The following is an 18,790-nucleotide window of genomic DNA, read 5'->3' as shown; positions in this document are numbered from 1 at the left end:
TTTTTCCCCCAGATAGGTACCGTTTGTATATCAAACTTTTATCAAAGAGGACAACAGGGATGTCAAAGCACAGTAACTTATTTTTTTTTTCCTGCCTGGGCTCAGCGTGCGATTCCTGGTGCCCTTCGATGCCCTGACACCCCCCCCCCCATCGCCTAACCCATTCCACGCGAGGCAGTTGTGGGACTTGGCCCCCCTGAAATCCTCGGTGGCAGAGGCAAAGGTCAGGATGTATCCAGAATGTACCCAGAATGCACGTGTTCCGTTCCGGACCCGGATTTCTGGAATGGATTTTGTGCCAGGCCACGATCACTCGACATCATCTGGACGCGCTCCCCCCACCCCCCCGGCCCCGCGATTGACGAGCTTGTAGCAAGTCAGTCATGGCTTCCCTCTCCCTGCCCCGCGCGCCCAGCAGGGAAATAAGGCAGCGGCTTTACTACGCGGCTCGCCCGGCGAAGGGAAGAATCGGCGGCGTGTAAATGAGGATAATTGCCGTGTGTCCCGGCGCTTCCACCTCTCCGCTCTTGGTTGTCACCCCCGTCCTGTCGGCTGTCGCCGGCTCCAGGGGAAATGGCAGGTTCTCCACGAGGTAGACGGATGTTGTGACGGGCGAGACTCACGTTGAGTGATTAGAGAATTACATGCTTTTTATGGGGAATAGAAGCAATGTATTATATTGGGAGTATCTTCCTGCCCACCCGCCCTCCCCTCCCTGCCCTCTCCCCCAGGAGTCCCCCACTTCTGCTCTTCCTCCCGGCACACGCACCCCCTCCATGTTTTTTGTGAGCAGAGAAAGAGAAGAAATGTACACGATCAATGGCGAAAATAACGAATTAGCTGTAGCTAATGTGTTTGTGCGCACTAGAAGCCAGCCTCTGTGTAACTGTGTGGGCACTCCTTGCGATGCTGAGTCTCGCTTTGTTTCGCCGTGTGTTGCTCTGTCCTCCCCCGGAAGCTTCTCGTCCCTTCTCCGTTCACCGAGGAGCCAACCCTTCGCACTGCGGTGACCGCACACCCCTCCCCATGAAGAGGGAGCGAGGAAAAGCTTCCGTGCATGGAAGAGACAGTTTCATCTGCACGGAGGGATGGGGACGGGGTCAGGGTCCCCAGAATGCAGGAGGCAGAGCGAGCGGCCCGGAGCGGCCAGCCACCGGGGCCCCTGAGCGCGTCCCCGCACCGGACGGCAACCTGCTGCTCGCGGGAGCTCTTCTCCTCGTGCCGCCACTGCGGATGGTTTTACCCCTGGGCTGGGGAAGGCTCCCGGAACCATCACAGGCCTGAAAACCGTCCCAGACAATCAGGAGACGTATTTCCCTTCGTACACGCAGATTCTCACCTCGCCCTTCGGCTCCATTATTTTTGTTTCTTTTGGTGGGGGTTTGGAACTACTCAAACTACTTTTTATTTTTAGGTTACAGTTGGTATTTGATATTCTATTAAGAGGCTCATGAAAGAGTTGCCAGCTCTGTTCCCTTTCCCAGGTTTCCGCAGCGGCGAGAGATGACAGGGAAAACTAGGTTGCGTCTTGTCATTCTCAGCGGCGGAGGGTGGGGGAAGGCGGGGGAGGGCGGGGGAGGGGAACTCTCCCTGCCGCCTTCAGATGCCCAAGGGCGTCTCTCTGCCACCGACACCGAATCCTCGATATGCCCTGCACGGGAAGTCCGATTCTGCCGCGAGCCCTTCGGTCCCCGAACTCACCCTGCCCCCGGGACTGAGTTCCGACACGACGCCATCCCTTCAGGCCACCCATCCTCCACCGTTCCTCTGGCCCCCGGGCAGCCTGCGGGACAGCGAGGAAGGCCCGGGGTGACGGGGTCGAGAACCGCCAATGGGGTCACTGCTCCCAGACATGGCGGCTATGTGGCCTGGCCAGGAAACGGCGGGCGGTGGTTCCCTGAAGTCCACCCGGAAAACGGGGTCGAGATCGTGGGCGAGTTCTCCTGAGAGTTCCCCTTGGCGTCGTGCTCCTGACTCGCTGAGCAGGGCTGCCCTGGCATATCCCACTGTGTGTCTCTGCACCCCTGAGTCGCAGAACGAGGCCCACGGAGGCACGGCAGTGCGTCTGGTTCAGCAGTCCTCTCGCCTCTGCGCGGGACCCGCGGCGGCCAAGGGGGCAGCACGGGTGGGTGTCCCGATGTCTGAGGGAAGCCAGGACGAGCCAGGCGCGTGTGGCTCATCAACGTGGGCAGTCCTACGACACCCCGGAGATTCACAGGCTCCTTGAGCAACTGAACCTCATCTCAGCCATTTTCATGGGTGTCCTTCCCAAGCGGGCTCCGTGTCCTCGCTCTGGGAGAGGAATGGGAGGGCTCCCGGCCGCGTGGTTGGGTGCAGGCGTGCAGGCCGCTGAGCTCCATCGCTTGCTGACTGTCCAGTGGGGTCCCCGCTGTCAGCCTTGCCCTCCGCCCCCCACCCCTCATTTCTTCCTCGGGAAACACAGCGAGCGCACGTGGGTGGGGGCAGCTCACGGGCCCTTTCCCCGGCCCCTGTTGTCCCGTCGTCACGGGGGATTCCCACCTTGACGGTCGGTGGAGACGGGAGGTGATGGTGATCATGATCCCCATTCTTGGGGGCTCATCTCCCGCGTGTTTCCATCTAATCCAATCCTAAGGGTTTATTCTGTCTGGCGACGCTTCTCAGAGTCAGAAATCTCCTTACGGCGCCGGCAGATGGAAGACGCTCAGTCCCGTGACCTCTGAGAAGTTATCGGCCCCTTTACAATGGGCTCGCAGCATCTCCGGCTATTGTGTTTGACAATGAGCCCTACTCACAACGGCCGCTGCCAAGGCCGTCCCTTGACACCTGTCACCGCTTGTCTGGTCACGGGAGAAGTCCGCTTCCCACACGGCAAATGTCAGACCCCCGCCGGGGCTGTGCATCCTCCGGTTTAGTGTCTGCTCACGAGTAACTGTTTTATAAGCCATTTTTATTAAAGAACGGGAACTTGAATTAGTAGGCTATGGATTATGTTTTCCTCCTGCTCGCTTGTTTAATTCTTTGAGAATGAAGGGGATGCGGGGGACAGGGGAGGGAGGGGCTTCCGCGGCCTCTCCCCCGAGCCGCTCACCCTCGGGGGCCGGCAGTCTGCGGGCCGACCGAGGCCCGGCCAGGCGGGGAGAGCCACTCGGGGCCTGGGCGCGTTTGCTGGACAGCGGGCAGGAAGAGGGGGCCTGGGCGTCCAGGTGAGTGATGGCGGAGCCGCAGGGGCCCAGGGCCTGGGACCCTTCACAGCCCGAGAGGCGGTGAATGGGCTCTGGGAGCGCTGGTGGGGGGGGGGGGCGGGAGCGGGGGGGGGGGGGGCGTGCTCGGGCGGGAGGGAAGGGGGTCTCGCGGGCAGCTCGTGGGTGTCAGGCGGCCTTCCGAGTCCTTGCAGGCGGCATCCTGTTCCACCTCTGCTCGGGTTTGAGGTGCTGGCGCTGGGCCCACCGGGGGGTGTCACCGTGGATGCGGTGCATGCTGGGAGGGAAGAGTGTGTGCGAAGACCCTCAGACCTGGGCGGGGACACGGGGGCTGCGTCTGGGCGTGGGCTGAGCCCGGGGAGCGCGGCGCCGGGGAGGGAAAGGCAGCGCTGTGCCCGCGGGTCTGGACTGGGGACCGCTCAGAGCCCTGATGATTTCTCCTGGCGGGGACACACTGCCCCGGGGGGTGACGTGCGTCCCGAACACGGTTTTATTCCAACGACGACGGGCAGAAGAGACAGGCCGGGCCTTCGAGCACAGCGCAGCGGCCGATGTGGCCGCGGAGGCCTGGGAGCTGGTGGAGAAGGAAGGCCGACTGTTCAGCCCTGCCCCGGGCGGAAGGCCCCGTCCGCGGGGCGCAAAGTCCCGTGAACGCGCTTCCCTCCTGTGGCGGGGACAGAGGCCGGAGGAGGGGCGTGGCGCCCAGCTGCTCCGCGCGGAGCGGGGCGATGCTGGGGGCGCAGGAGGGGGCCTGCCTGCAGTGGGGGCGTCTCCACGCCCCCCGCGCTGTCCCGGGGTGTGTGTGGGGGCGGGGCGCCTTCCGTCTCAGCGACCCCCCCCTCTGGGTGCTGGAAACCGCACCGCCGGGCGCGGGAACGAGCACGGGCCTCTGAGCTCTCGCAGGCGCTCAAGGTCACGAGGCAGCGCGACCCCCGCCCTCGGGCAGTAAAACCACGGCCGGTGTTCGAACCGCTGCCGCCGCCGCCGCCACCAGACCTGAGCCCGGGGCCAAGCGAGCAGGCGCAGCTGTCCTCGACCCTGACAGACACCCATCGGGGGCGGAGGTCAGCGCTGGCCCTGCCCGGAGGTTCGACCCCATCCCCCCAACCCCGTCACACAGCGCAGCTCCGTCTTCTGAATGTGTCACCGCGGAATCCAACCGGCGGAGAAAAACAGCCTCGGGTCCAAGAAGCACCCAATCGCCTCCTTTCTGCTTACAGGAAAATCAATTTATCGTTAAGTTAAACTCGATTTCATTCTGTTACACTGCAGAGCACACTTCTGAGCGTTTGTTTAGGGTCCTGAGGCAGCAAGTGCAACAGGAACGCTCACCCAGCCCGTGACCGCCCAGCTGAGATGCCGGACACCGGGACGCCGTGCACAGGTGCGGTTCTCAGGAGCTGAATAGTACCACCCCATGGGCCGACCAGGGAGCCCCGGTGTCAGGAGGAGGGTGGCCAGCGCACCGTCCCTGGCAGTCTTTCCCCGCCCCCCAGCCCCTAAGTAACAGCTGTGGTCCCCACGGAGCCCAGACGTGAGTGCGAGTTGGACAGACAGACGCCCACGGTTTTGGACTGATGATGTCCCTCCTGCCGGCAGAGGCTCTGGGCCTTAGAGCCGGTTGTGCAGGCGCCTCCGTCCCTGCCGTGGGGCTCGGACCGGGAGTCCGCACCGCAAACACCTCCTGCCACCCGGGCCGCCCACCCCGGGGCCCACACCTCAGGGGGGAGAGCGGCGGCAAGAATTAGAACCCAGGGCCCAGGAGGAAGGAGTTTCGACACAGCAGCATGAAACGGAGCATCCTGGAGTCCAGGTTTCCGAGATGATGGTGGAGAGAAGAGACAGAGGAATTCCCCAAGAAGCCTCCTTCGGGGCAAGTCAGGGGTCTCATCTCTGCGCTGGCGGACGCCTCCCGCTGCCTCCTGGAGAGTCGTCTCGTGATCACTCCCACGAGCTCACTGACTCACTCTCGCACTCTCTTTTGAAAAGCCTGTTTCGTGCCAATGCAGTTCCAGGGGCTGGGTTCGCGGCCATGAATGAGGTCACGAGGTACCAGCCCTCGGGGAAGTCCCCTGCACGGTGTGGGGACCACGACGAACACGCAAACCTAGAACATCGCTTCCGATGCCGAGAAGGGTTACTACACATACGGACCAGGGACCAGGGCTGTGGGTTCGAGTGGAGTCGCAGGAAGGGCGTCCTGAGCGCGAGCCCCCGAGCGCCGAGGAGCGGTCGGCGTGGGAAGGACTCTGGGAGGAAGGGCTCTGAGTGGACGTGGTGACCCCCAGCGAGCCCTGGGGTCCTCACCAAGCGGGCTCCAGGCCACGGGCCGCTATGCAGCGAGACAGGCGCTCCTCTCACCCCCAATCTGGATAAGAAAACGGAGGGATGAACACACCTTTCTCTCAGGCTCACCTGAGACGTTCACCCGGATGGACCATGCTCTGGGCCACAGAGCGCACGGGAACAAGTGCAGAAGGAGGGACGGGAATCGTGAGATTCTGCCCCATCCACAACGGAGGTAAACCAGGAACCCTACAGACAGGCGACTGGAAAATCCCGAAGATTTGGAGATTAAACAGCACGCTTCTAAATAATGCACAGGTCAGAGAAAAAAACTGCAAGAGCAATTTAAAAAATATTTTTAACTAAATGAAAATGCACTTGTCAAAATTCAAGGTGTAGCAAATGCAGCCCCTGGAGGAAAAGTTATAGCATTAATTTATATATATAAACATATATACATTTATGCATGTTTATATAAATATAATTTATAAATGTATAATATACAGTATATAATATATTGTATATTTATATGTGGTATATACATATTTATGCATGTTATATAAATAAATATGTTTATATACAATATACAAGTACTATATATAAATATACATATACAATAAGTAATCTAAGTTTCCACCTTAGAAAACTAGAAGAAGTACATTGAATTCGAAGTAAGAAGGAGAAATAAGAACTGGAGCAGAAATCAGTGAAATCAAAACAGGAAATCGGTAAAGAAAATCACTGGAACCAAAACCTGGGTCTTCAGAAAAGTTGACAAAACCAATGAGCTCCTGGCCAGGTGAAAAAGAGACGGTACTGGCATCACGAACATCAGAGATGAGCAGGAGGGCGTCACCACGGGCCCGTGGGTCCCGTGGGAAACAGAAGACGAACAGCGGAAGCCCACGAAAGCTCTACGCGGACAAACTCGGTAACCTAGACAGAATGAGCCGATTCCTGGAGACACACTCCTCGCCGAAACTCAGACAAGAAGGTACGGACCACCTGGACAGGCTCGTATGGATGAAAGAAATTGAATCGGAATCGATCACCTTCCGAACAGAAAGCCGCAGGGCCAGGAGCCCCACGAGTGGACGCGGAGACGGGGGCACACCCAGACAGAGGCGTGTCACGTTACTCGGCTCAGAAGAGAAACGGAAACCCACGGAGGCACCTGGCGTGATGTTGTGACGTTTACGTGACGTCACGGCGCAAAAGCGGCCCTTCGGGAAAGGCCGCCCCCCGGGAGGCTCCGTCTCCACGGCGCCCTGGGAAGGGCGGAGCGAGGCGGACGGCGGAGAGGGCTGTGGGCGGGACGGACGGATGCCCGGGGCGCGGAGACTGCTCTGCGAGAGGTTCTCGGAGGGACCCCCGCCTTCGCGCCCCTGTGCAAACCCGCAGCCCGCACCAAAGCTGGGGGGTGGGGGTGGGGCGCGTACTGCCAACAGTGCGCCCGGAGCCCGTGTGCTGGGCCGTGTGGGTGGGTTCCCCGACGGTAAACACGCAACAGCTGGCGGGTGTCTGTCGCGGGGCGGGGGGGGCTGCGCGAGGGAGGGGCAGGGGCGCACGGGACCCCGCTGTGCCTTCCCCTCCATGTGGCCGGGAACCCCAAATGGCTCTGAAAAGGTAAGGTCTTGGTAAAGATAAAAGAAACTGCAGCAGTAACATCCTAATCCATGAGCAAAGGAGGAATTCAACGGAGACCCTGTCGTCCTTCCAGAACCCGTGCTCCTCGACTCCGCCCCACCTGTGCCGCCCCCCCTCCCTCCCCTAATCCGTGGGAGCCTTCCACGAGAGTCTCCCGTTATTCCCACGTCCCACGGTGCACTCTGGCCGAGCAGAACCCGCCCCGGCCCGCTCAAGGGCACTGTCTGGACCGGAGAAAACTGGACGCCACCTCCTAGCTGCCGTCAGCTGGCTGGCACTTGAGAGCTGCGCGGCAAAGACGTCTTGAGGGGATTGAGGGGACGTGGGGCCGAGTGAGCGGGAGGAGGGCGGCTAATGGCTCGGGAGAAGCACTCTGAGCCATTAGCGGCGACCGAGGGCACTAACGGGCGGCGTGGATGCCAAGGCTGACAGTTTGACGGGAAAGTCGCCGGCCAGAGCCGTCCCCCCTGCCAGCGTGGGGGCAGCAGGATGGGGGAGGTGTGTGACCCGTGGCTGCCTCCGCTCCCCCCGCCTCCACGGAGGCAGTCTTCCCGGGGCCACGGGAAATGTGGGGGGCGCTCCGCACACCCACCGAGCCAGCCCCTTGTCTCTGGGGGTGGAAACTGGGGTGCTCAGCCGTGGTCTCCAGCACCGTCCTCCGGGAGAAGGGGCAGGTGTCCGCTGCCCGCAGCGCGGCCTGGCGTCCCTCGCTGAGGCCTCCCTCGGCTCCCTGCAGCGCGGCTGCACGTCGGGGGGCTTCGCTGTGTCTGCGCTGCCGCCGCCGGTTCCTCTGCGTGCCCCCCCCGCCCCCCATCGATCTCCGGCCGTCTCCCAGGAGGGCTGGCCGTCCCGGAGCCACAAGTACAGACTCCAGATGACTCTTGCTTACCACTTCTTGGTTTCTTATACAGTTAATTATCCATATGCTTCGTCGCCATTTTCGTTTATTCCTGATAATTACGTTTCTGAGTGTGCCACCAAGTGGGAAGGAATCGGCCCAGAAGCTCTGGTAACAGCCTCCACCCTTGTCCCTGGGACAGAGCCAGTCCCAGCCCTGTCCCGGGGCCACGGCAGTGAGTGACGAGTGTGAAAGGCACACCCAGGCGCGTGCCAGAAGTTACACGACCAAGGATAAGTACTCCGTCTCAGGCGTCGGTTCCCGGGGCCCTGAGGCTGGGTCTCTGCAGAGTGGACAGGCCGGCTCCCGGCAGGACGGAGCTCGGAGTCGGGGCTGTGGGCGGGGGGCTGCGGCGGGAAGGCAGGGATGCACACAGCAGGGCTTCCGTCTGACGCCCGGCGCTGCCCTGAGTCACGAGCAGAAGGTGCGTTGCCTTACGTGGGCCGCCGGCCTCACACCACGGACCAGCGTGGAGCCTTGGAGACGCCGGGACGTCTTCTTCTGAGGGGCGTGAGCTGGGACTGCCGGGCACCACGTGGAGAGGACTCTGAGCAGGCGCCGTGGCCTCTCCGGCCCCTTCCTGGGTGTCCGTGTTCCACTGTGTGTGTTCTGTTCCCCGCCTGCAAACAGGACGCAAGGTCAGTCTTGCAGGGAGTTGTCACCACGGAAGGACACTTTGTTGCAGCGCTTCTGGGCTGCAGTGGCTACCCAAAATGAGAGCTAGTGGTTCCCAGAAAGGGAACCAGTTGTCAGTGTCGCAGGTTCGATTCCCAGTCAGGGCACATGCCTGGGTTGCAGGCCACGGCCCCCAGCAACCGCACATGGATGTTTCTCTCTCTCTTTCTCCCTCCCTTCCCTCTCTGGAAATAAATAAAATCTTAAAAAAAAAGAATCAAGAGAACCAGTTGTCTTGCTTACGACCTTCAGTAAAGATCATTGTGTGTGAGCTCTGTGTGGCTTCCGCAGGCGTGGGTGGGAGGTGACTTCAGTAGCGTCCTTTCCCACGGGTCCTGCCCCCTCTGCGCCGCCCCTGCTGTTCCGGGCCCCTGGGCCGCCCTTCCCTGGCCCTCGGAGCCCCGTGCACGTCCCTGCACCCCACGGCACCCCCACGGGGGCTCCAGCCGCACACGGAGGCTTCCCGCCCTCTGCGCCCCGGGGTGAGCTCGTCCCGCTTCCTCACGGCAGCTTCTTGCCCTTGCGTCTCAGCTGCCCACTCCCCCCTCCCGGCTCGTCAACTCCTGGAAAGTATGGGCGTGACTCGTCCCGAGGTTTACAGTGTGTAACGCCACAAACTCCCGGGAAATGGCTGTGTGTGCGAACAGCCGGGGCTGCGTGAGTTCGGTGCGTGCAGATGGAGGCCCCGCGTCACAGGGGTGTCACTCATGGGGGGGGGGTGCTGAGCAGCAGCGGGTGCCGAAGCCGCCGACACCCCTGCCTCCTGGGCTGCAGCTGTGGCAGCACGGGTCCCCCGCCCCCCAGACCGGCCGCCTGTGTGTGGAAACCGCCGACCGGGACCCCCGCCGGCACCTGCCGGTCCCGCCGTGCGTGTGAGTTAGGGTGCTGGGACTCGGGGAGCAGGAGCCACCCGTTTGGAGCCTGTGTTTACCTGCAGAGTGGGGTGGGCACCCGTTGGGCCCTCGGGGATGTGGGTGAGCCGCCGCGTGCTGCGTGCTCCCGGCGTCCGGCTTCCTAGGCCCACCGGCTTCACTCACTCACTCACGCACTCACGCACTCACACTCACTCATTCGGGGCACGTCCTAGCTGACTGGCCCTCTGCAGACTCCCATAAAGAGTGTCCCACTCGGACCCGGGATCCATGCTACGCAGGAGGAAACGAAACCCAGAAAGCTGGGAGTTTTAAGCAACACATTTTGCAGCAGGCGGATCTGACCTGGTCTCTGAGTTCCGCCCCCGCCCCCTGCCCCCTCCCCGGAGTCAGTCTGGAGGCGACAATGACGGTTGGGGCCGGTGGTGGAACCTCGTCCCACCTTCGAGTGGCGGCGCACACCTGTTCCCGCTGGAGGCCTCAGTCTCCGGGAGCCGCTGGCTTCGGCGCTGTGTGCACGAGGCCACTGAGTGCCCCCCCCCCCCCCCCCCCCGCTGCTGGGAGGGCCTCAGAGCCGTGGAAAAGGACGGACCCCCTGGCGTTGTCACCCCAGGAGCTGTGCTGGGCTGTCGAAAGGCAGGTGTGCCCAGGTCTGACCTAGTGGTCGAGCTGACGATATTCAGGGACCTCTGTGGTGTGGTTATGGAGTGCCCCCCCCCCCCCCCACTGAGGGCCGGGGCTCTCGGCGTCCCTCCTGCCCCCGAGGCCCTGAGCGCCCCCTTCAGCCCACGTACTCCCGATGGAGAGGGGACTCAGGGACTCGGTGCAGAAGCAGAAAAACCTGCAGCTTCCCGGAGCTCTCAAGGTCGGGGAAGGTCTGGGTTTGATCGACAGAGACAGCAAATGACCTTTTCCTAAAGAAGAAATTCTACTCGGAACAAGCTCATCCTGGGGATGCAAACACAATTACTTCCAGTATTTCTGTGCGAACTGGCAGTGGCGTTTCGGCTCACTCATCACACTCCGCGCGCGGCGGACAACCTCTGTGGACGCGGGGAAGGAGGGCCGAGGGTCCCGAGACGGGTCTTCTTGAAGCAGACGCCCTCCTGCAGTCCACACGCGGGTGTGTCTCTCCGTGACAGTGGCAGGGACTCCCCTGTGCCGGGCAGCAGCCCCGGGACTCCAGGGCGCCGCCCGCTCCTTCTGCACACCCAGCCGGCGGTCAGGGCGGACCCGGGGTGGGGGCGGCTTCCCGGTGGGGCGGGCCACCCAGGAGACGCACCGGGCCCTCTCTCTGACTCCCACAGCGGTGCCGGGGGCGCAGGGCACCTGGTCCCACTGCTGCGGTGACACAAGCTCCCCCACACTTAGGCGCTCAGCAGGCTTCCAACCCAGACGCCCCCCGACCAGAATCGAGGTGCCGGGGGGGGCTGCTGTCCTTGAGGCTCAGGGGGACGAGTCAGCTTCGGAGGTCATCCGGTCGTGGGCAGAAGTCAGTCTGTGGAGGCTGTGGACTCGACGGCTGCCTTCTGGGGGTCTGTCCAGCTGGGGGTCCTTGCCCAGTCCTTGGGGCACAGCCAGGCCCCCTTCCCCCAGCACCCCGAGTTTTAAAGATGGGGAAACTGAGGCTACAGGAGGTTCCTCTGCTGCAGGAAGAAGGGCTCGTGCTCGGTAGCAGGGGGGGCGGTCGGGTCCCTCTGGCCTCCGCGCCTCCACGCCCGTCCCCGGCAGCCCCTGGGGTTTACTTAGGGCCACGCTACCCCCAAGCATGGGTTTGCCTTCTGTCCCCGCACCCCTGCCTTTCTGAGAAGCCACCAGCCGCCGAGCGCACGACACTGACAGGTTCCGGAATGTCGGCGCAGCGCTGGGGTCTGACCGCGGTTCCTCTCGTCCCGATGACCCCTTCGCAGAGTTTCTTTTCTCATGGGTGGGTGGTCACCACACCTGTCCATCGAAGACGCTTAATCCAGCTTGCCAGAACTGACATGACATGTGTGCTTGCACATTGTCACCCTGCGCAGTGGCACCGGCCCCGCTGGCCTCGGCAGGCGACCCGCGATCTCAGCAGTGGTCACCTGGGCAGCAGACGCAACACCTCCCCGAGCGGGAATACGCCGTGGCCCCCTGAAGCCGCCGTGGGGACCGAGGCTGTAGCACAAGGGCAGAGGCCACCACAGGACCTCCTGGGTCCAGGCCCAGGTGTCGCCTGCTGCTCGCTGGAGGGTCTCTGAGCAGGACCCCGAGGCCCCCCATGCCCACCCAAGCACAGGGGCGGCGTGTGCCCCCCCTCGGCGGAGTTGCTGTGGGAGCATCTGCCACGGCGCCCGCCCCAGGGTGAGAACCCCGAGTCTGCTATTGCCGGTGGGGCGGAGCTGTTTTTAAAATACTACACCCCCGCCCAAACGCCACAGAGCATTACTTCGCCTCCTGGTTGTGGCGCCACACGGTAACGACATCGCACCTGTGCTCTGATGCCGCGAGGACGCGGGAAGACAGACGCCGTTTTCCTGGAATCGCGGGGAATGTGCGTTCGCTCTAATAATTAGAGGCCGGACCTGAGGCTCCTGTGAGTTCTTGTGTCTGCTGTGTGCGTGGGTTTGCTTTATTTCATTTCACCGTCTCTCGTTCTGAGCTGTCGCTTCGCCTGCCTGTTGCTTAATCCCGTTTTCCAATTCAAGGTTTCTTCTCCGCTGTGGGTGTAGGCCCCCAACCACCACCTCCGGACTTTAATGCGCCAAATTTCTTGGAGGATCTGGGGACCCTTCGCTGGGTACAGGGCTCGGCAGGCTCTGCCGGGCAGGGGGCCTCTTCCTCCGCGTGCTCGGACTGGGGTGGGTGTTTCTGCGCCGGAGTTTCTCCCCCCTCCTCGGCCCCGAGAGTCCCGGGAGCAGCGAGCCACACCATCAGCTGCGCTTGGTGGCCCGGCCCCTGTCCTCGGCGAGAGGGCCTGCTGCCGCCGCCGCCAGGCCCGGCACTTCCCACGCCGACCTCCTGCGCTCCCAGCCACCTGCCACCACTTGGACGGGGCACAGTGACACTGGCCAAGTCACAGCGTGTTCAGAGGCCTCATTAACTTCCTGGATCCCGGGAAAGCACGGCCGGCTCCCTGACACCCCTGCGAATTAACCGGTCAGTCTGCACCCGAGAGCAGGACGGAACCGCAGGGGACGGCTCCCAGCTGGCGGTCGGGCTGGACTGCAACCTGGGCGCTGCAGGGGCTCGCGGACCAGAGGAGGCCGAAGGTCCCGGGTGTGGCGGTCTTCCTCATGCCACCCAGCTGCAGTGCCTCGGACGGACTCTGAGTCCGGGTGATAGCTGGTCAGGAAAAAATTAGGGAGCCCTTTACTTCAGCTATTTATGTCCTCCGTGCTAGAATTTTCATTTTGTTTTTTTTTTCTAAGACGCCATGTGTACACGTACTCTGGATCCGTACCGTCCAGCTTTTCAAGGCTGTTACTCACAATGCCGCCCCCTGTGCCTGAACTATGGGCATGCCCCCCCCCCCCCGAGTTTGTTTCTCTCCATCTTCCTCTTCCTCGGGCTGTCTCTGACACACTGGCATCCTCTCGGGGGTCCTTGTTCCTTCTCCCCCTAAATGCTGCACACGCACACAGAACAGCCCGAGCCTCCTCCGGCGATGTCCTGTCTCCCGGGGAGGTTTTTATCTCGTCTCGGGCCTGCGGCCGGACTGCAGACGGTCAACCTCAGTCCCGTCGCCGACTGGGCTGATGCGAGGCTGCACTTTAATCTTCTCAAGGCCTGACTGCTGGCTCACTCTCGGCCTCAAATCACCACCACTTCGAGCTCCCGGTGGAGGAGCTGCACTTTTTACTGTAGAAACGCCCGACTTTCGGGTAGATTCCAACATTAATTTTTTTTTACCATTTTGGGCCAAAATCAGAGCTCCCCCCTCCTCAGCTTCTCACAGGCAGCTTCCGGCTGGTCCCTCAGCAGCCCTGCTCTGTGGAGCGCTGGCCAGCACCCCAAGGCCGGCCCAGCCCTTCCCTTCTCCGTGCGCTGGTGTCCCTCCCTCCTCCCGTTTTCCCTGTCTCCCCCTGTTGCACACACACACACACACACACACAGCAGTCACACGATGAGGACGAGGGTGGCGGTACAATGCCGACAGGCCCCTGCTCAGTCCCCCCCCCCCAATGCATAGCCCTGCTCGTTGCACCGGAGGCCGGGGGGTGCCCACAGCCCCCTTGGGCTGTGTCACTCTCTGGGAGTCCCAGCGCCGTGCACAGCAGGGTCCTCGGTCTCACAGCATCCACTCACGGATACTTTCTAGTGAAGCCGAGGCGGCCCCTCAGCTCGAAAACCTGGTTCCGTCTTAGTAAGTAAGATGCTCTTTCTTCAGAGACCTCGGGGGCACAGCCGAGAAAACCTGGGAACTGGGGGTCACCGCACCCCCAGGCCCAGCCCGGCCACCCCACCGGTGAGCACGCCCATGCGGCCTGATGACCGCGAGGGGGCGGAGCGCTGGCGGCTCACCCCTGACTGTGGGCGGAGTCTCGGTGTGTCCACAAGCCGCTGCCAGCGGGGGGGGGGCGGTTCCCTCTCTGCCACTCACCGGCGCCACCATGAAGCCTTGTTTGTCATACTCGGGGGGCCCTGGGGCCTGCTCAGCGGGACACTGGGGGTGCTGGGACGTGTTCTCTGCCCAGTGCCCACAGTGCCCGTACCCCCAGCTGCAGGGCGTGGGTGAGAAGTGACGGGGGTGGGTGGGTGGGGGGGATCCTAGCTTGAATCTGTCTTAGAAGACTGTCCCTGAGACCCCGACTGCACTCGAGTCCGTGCGCTGCTGGAGCGTGGGGAGGGGAGGGACCTCGCAGGGCCGGGCCTGGGGCGGGGACAGCGCGGGCGGGGGCAGCTCGTGGCACACAGAGGCTCAGAGAGCCGGCATTTCCTGGGTCCGGTCCGTGTGTCAGGACCAGGGGGGTGGACAGTCCAGCTGCTCCAGCTGCTGCACCCGCCACGGGCCGGCAGGGGGCGCTACACCCCTGTCCCTTCCCCAGGTGAGCGCGGAGGACACGGCCACGCCCCGGCTGCCGAGCCTTTTCCCGCCTGCCAGGGGACACGGGCGCAAGGTGCTGTCTTAACCAGTTGCTTGGAGAGGCCCTTTCAGTGGGAGCGGCAGGCTGCATGTCCATCCGGGGGGCGTTTTCGCCCTGCCCCAGAATGCTTCCCCTGCACGGAGGGGCGAGGGCTCTCCGGGCCTCGCGGGGTCCCACACCCACCAGCGGCCCCAGGGCACCAGCTCCCCCCGCCCCCGCCTCCGTCCTCCCTCCCGGGCGTCTCTCCGCTCGGAGAGTCTTCCGTCACGGAGACAGATGAGCTTGTTAGCGGAGGGGATGGAAATGGAGCCGCAAATGAGTGCAAATTACGCCGTCGGCACTAATTACAGCTCCACGGGGCGCCGGGCCCAGTGGTGACGGGTCTTCGATTATCCGGTCCAGAGGGCTTTCCCGTCAGGGGCCGCCCCCGGCCACGCCCTGGCCACGCCCTGGCCTCGCCCATGGGGAGGCCCTGCTGCACTCGGGGTCGAGCCTCAGTTGGTCTGGGTGCCCTGCACTGTGGCTCAGGGCTCTGACCGGTACTGGCTGGCGGGAATCAGAAGCTCAACGTGGGAGGAAGCACGTGGTGGCCGTGGTCGCAGGGCCGCCCGCAGGACCCAAGAGCATGCTGGACGCCCAGGGTGGTCGTGAGCACAGCTGTCAGCCGGTCCTCCCAGGACGCCCTCGGCCTCGGAGGTGAACCGGGACCGCCCATCCTCAGGGGCCTGGAAAGCCCTGAGCTTTCACGGTAACGTGAGCACCTGGTGCATTTACTGCTGAGGACACTCAGAAGGGTCACCCCACGGAGACACGTACTGTAAACGCGTGTGCGTGTGAGTCTCACTTCAGGGCTCAGATCACCCCGAAAGAGCGTGGGTCTCAGCCGAGTCCCAGAGCACACGGTGGCTCAGCAGCAGCGAGGTCTCGGGCCCTCTGGGCGGCTTGGGGAGCACGGCTCAGGGAACTGGTCACCTGAGGGGCCGCGGGACCTGCCTTCCGGAACACAGGGCAGCGTGAAACCGGCGGTCTTCGCCGGCACCGTTTCATCAGAGACACGCATGTCAACAGCACGGGAGATGTCCACCGTGGCGAGGGTGCCCAGAAGGGACGGCATCACCGAGATGGCACAAGGACAGACGGACAGCGGAAGGCAGCCTCAGACGTCCCAGCGTTCGGCCACTCTCCCTGCAAGACGCCTCCCACTGCCAGTGCGGGGGGGGGGGGGGGTCCCCAAGCCCCCGGCTGCCTGCAGATGCACAGCACCCACACGTGAGCCCCCGCAAACAGCTGTCCTCATGGGGAGGGTTAAGTGGGACCCCACGGCCACACCTCCCCCGGGACGAGGCTCCCACGCCAGCAGAGGGGAGCCCCTGGCGAGGCTGTGCTCCTGCCTGCGGGAGGCGTCCGCTCGTGGGAACAGGACGCAGGGGCCGAAATGCCGCAGTTTCCCAAACAAGGTAGGAGGCCGGAATGAGCTCGTCGAAGCGCCATCTGGGAGCTTGCCCCCCAATTCTTAAAGCGCCCCCCCAGTGCCGAGAGCAGACACGGGGCAGGCGAAGGGGCTGAAGGCCCGGTCTGCAGTCCTCGGGCGGATGGAGGCAACGAGTCCCAGCTTGTCCGGCATCCCCGAACTGCCGTCTTCCCAAGCAAAGACGGCAAGGAGGGCGCTGCACGCGACCGGGAAAGAAACTGCCCTCTGACCTATGGTGTCGCTGTTTCTGACGGCCGTCCCCACCGAGGCGACTTAGCGCCCAGGCCCGGGCTGACCACCCGAGACGAAGCTTTCGTGGGTCCCTGTCTGGGTGAAAGTGAAACATGATGTAGCCCTTCCAGAGAAAGCCCGGTAAACTGCGGTCTCTGCCATCACCAGTGACTTCAGAGCGAAAACCGATCTTTACCTGTACTTGCAGGTAATGCAGGTAAGGAAAGCTTGCTCGGTGTATCACGCCGTAACAGAGACGCACATCCACGGACGGAACGACAGGGGAGTCTTTAAGAGTTGTGTAAAATGTTAAAGCATTGCAGAGCGCCTGCACGTCCAATGGCAGGTTGGGAGAAGGAGCTACGTGAGTCACCGGAGCAGAAGAATGCCGGTCGAACGCCAGCGAGGCCAGGCGCGGGGAGAGACACTCTGGCGCCTTCCGTGACCCCCCGCAGGTCCTCAGCGTGCGTGGGGAGGGCCCGCCCTGCCGTGAGAAGAGCCAGCCACGCGTGGCCCTGCCTCATGCAGCCTGCCGCCGGGACGGCTCAGATGCTCAGACTCCCAGGACTTCTGTTTCTTGGCCGGGCCCGGGCAGCAGCTGTGGATGCCGCGGAGAGCGGCCAGGCTTGGCTGGGGGCTGCGGCGCTGGCCAGGGCTGCCCCGCCTTTCCAAGTGCCTGTCGCCAGGGGGTTGGGACAGAGGACACTGCTGGCTGCGCCCTTGAAAGTTTCTACTTGGTCTCAATGAGCCTCAGAGGAAGGAGGAGGAAGGAGCGTTACTTGGGTTCTCCGGTCACACTGTGTTCTGGTGGCAGTGTGGAGAGAGGAGAGAGTGGGCACCAGGGCCCGTCACGAGCCTCCAGGGACCTTGCTGACCGGGCGGCCGAGCCCCTCCTGAGAGCCGGCCCTCCGAGCCAAAAAAATAGGACTTACGGTGTGGCTGTGGCTCTAAATTTGGTTATGAGAACCTTCATTTCTCCAGCCCACAGACATACTGATTTTTTTCAGTGTGCAATTGATCTGTTTCTAAACTTTTAGAGTCTTCATGCACAGCCTCCACTCAGAGCCTGGCTCCCTGGCCTGGCGCACCGGCCTGCCGGCAGCCTGCCCACCAAACGGCTCCTTCTAAGGACTGGCGCCTCCGGACCCCCTGTTTGCAGGCGCTTCGGCTTCATGCGGCTTCAGAGCTGCTCCCTGTTCCACGAGGGGCCGCACCTGAGGCTGCGGAGACTGCGCCGCGCGCTCGCGCCTGCCCCCTCCCCCCATGAGCGTGCGCCCGCGGCCGGTTGGCTGCGTGACTCCGCAGCAGCCCCGCTGTCTGCAGCCGCAGAGAACACCGAACCCCTCGTTGTCCGCCTCACTAAACACGCAGCCGGCACGCACCGCAGCCCTCCCTCCGCCTCACCCGGCGCGCTTCCCCGCGTCGGCGCGCGCACCCAGTGGCAGCGCGCGCACCCGCAGCTCCGGTGTTTACACGCGGCAGGTTTCGAGTGATTCATTTCCATCCGTTTGCTTTTAATTTCCCCGCATCGCATGTCAAACGCCGCCACAAGTTGTTAGGACTGGTTGCTGTTAAATTATCTAGAGCTGTTATATTGCTACTTAATGCCTGCGTGTGATGGGGTTATTAAAATCATGACAATACAAATTACCATAGCAACACAAACAAGAATTTACAGCCCGTCGTTAGCTCTCCAGGCTAAAAATATCGACGCCCCTGGAAAGCAAGGCGTGGGCCAGTTCACGGCTCGGCTGACGCTGAGACTTTTTCGGTCCGCGACCCGTGAGCTCGGGCATCGCGTCCTGCTCGGAGTCACTGTTGGCTGCAGGAGGCGCTCACGCGTCACTGTCCAGCCCCAGAGGCGCTTGGCCGGGGGCTCGGCTGCAGTCCCTTCGCCCACGGGACCTGTTCCCGCTCCCTCTCATACGCAGGGTTCACCGGGGGCCCGGGAAAAGCCACCACCTCACAAATGACGGTCTCCGTCACTCGTTAAGGAAACGCTGCCCAGGAGACGGGCCTCTTTGTCTCCGTGGCTGTGAGAGCTACCCGTGGCAAACTCCAGCGTCTCGGCCAGACGGTGAGGCCGGTAGTGTGTCAGTGTCGCGGTCACACTGTGTGTCTCTGCCCTTGGCCATCATCCACCCCTGCGGGGGGTGGCCTTGCTGGAGGCATTCCCGCTACTGGTCCACTTTCCTACCTGTGTTCTCGCTCTAAGAAAAGATGCATCACGAAATAGTTTTGTAGAAATAAAAATGCATTTTCCTTTTTTAATCACAGACAGCCAAAGTGAGAGTTTGTTTTTTTGTTTGTTTGTTTTTTAAAAACCCTCTTTGCTGAGAGCCCATCTGCGGACTCCACAGGCGGGCGGCATGATGCCGGTCAGCCGCGTCTGCTCTCCAAGACCGGCTCCTGCTTCGCCTGTGCCCCTGCAGCCGCCCCCCCAACCCCCCGGACTGGCCGCCCTGCCCCCG

Source organism: Phyllostomus discolor, chromosome 6 (genome assembly GCF_004126475.2).
Source record: "Phyllostomus discolor isolate MPI-MPIP mPhyDis1 chromosome 6, mPhyDis1.pri.v3, whole genome shotgun sequence".
In the NCBI taxonomy this organism is placed as follows: domain Eukaryota; kingdom Metazoa; phylum Chordata; class Mammalia; order Chiroptera; family Phyllostomidae; genus Phyllostomus; species Phyllostomus discolor.
Note: the sequence above shows the minus strand (reverse complement) of the source record.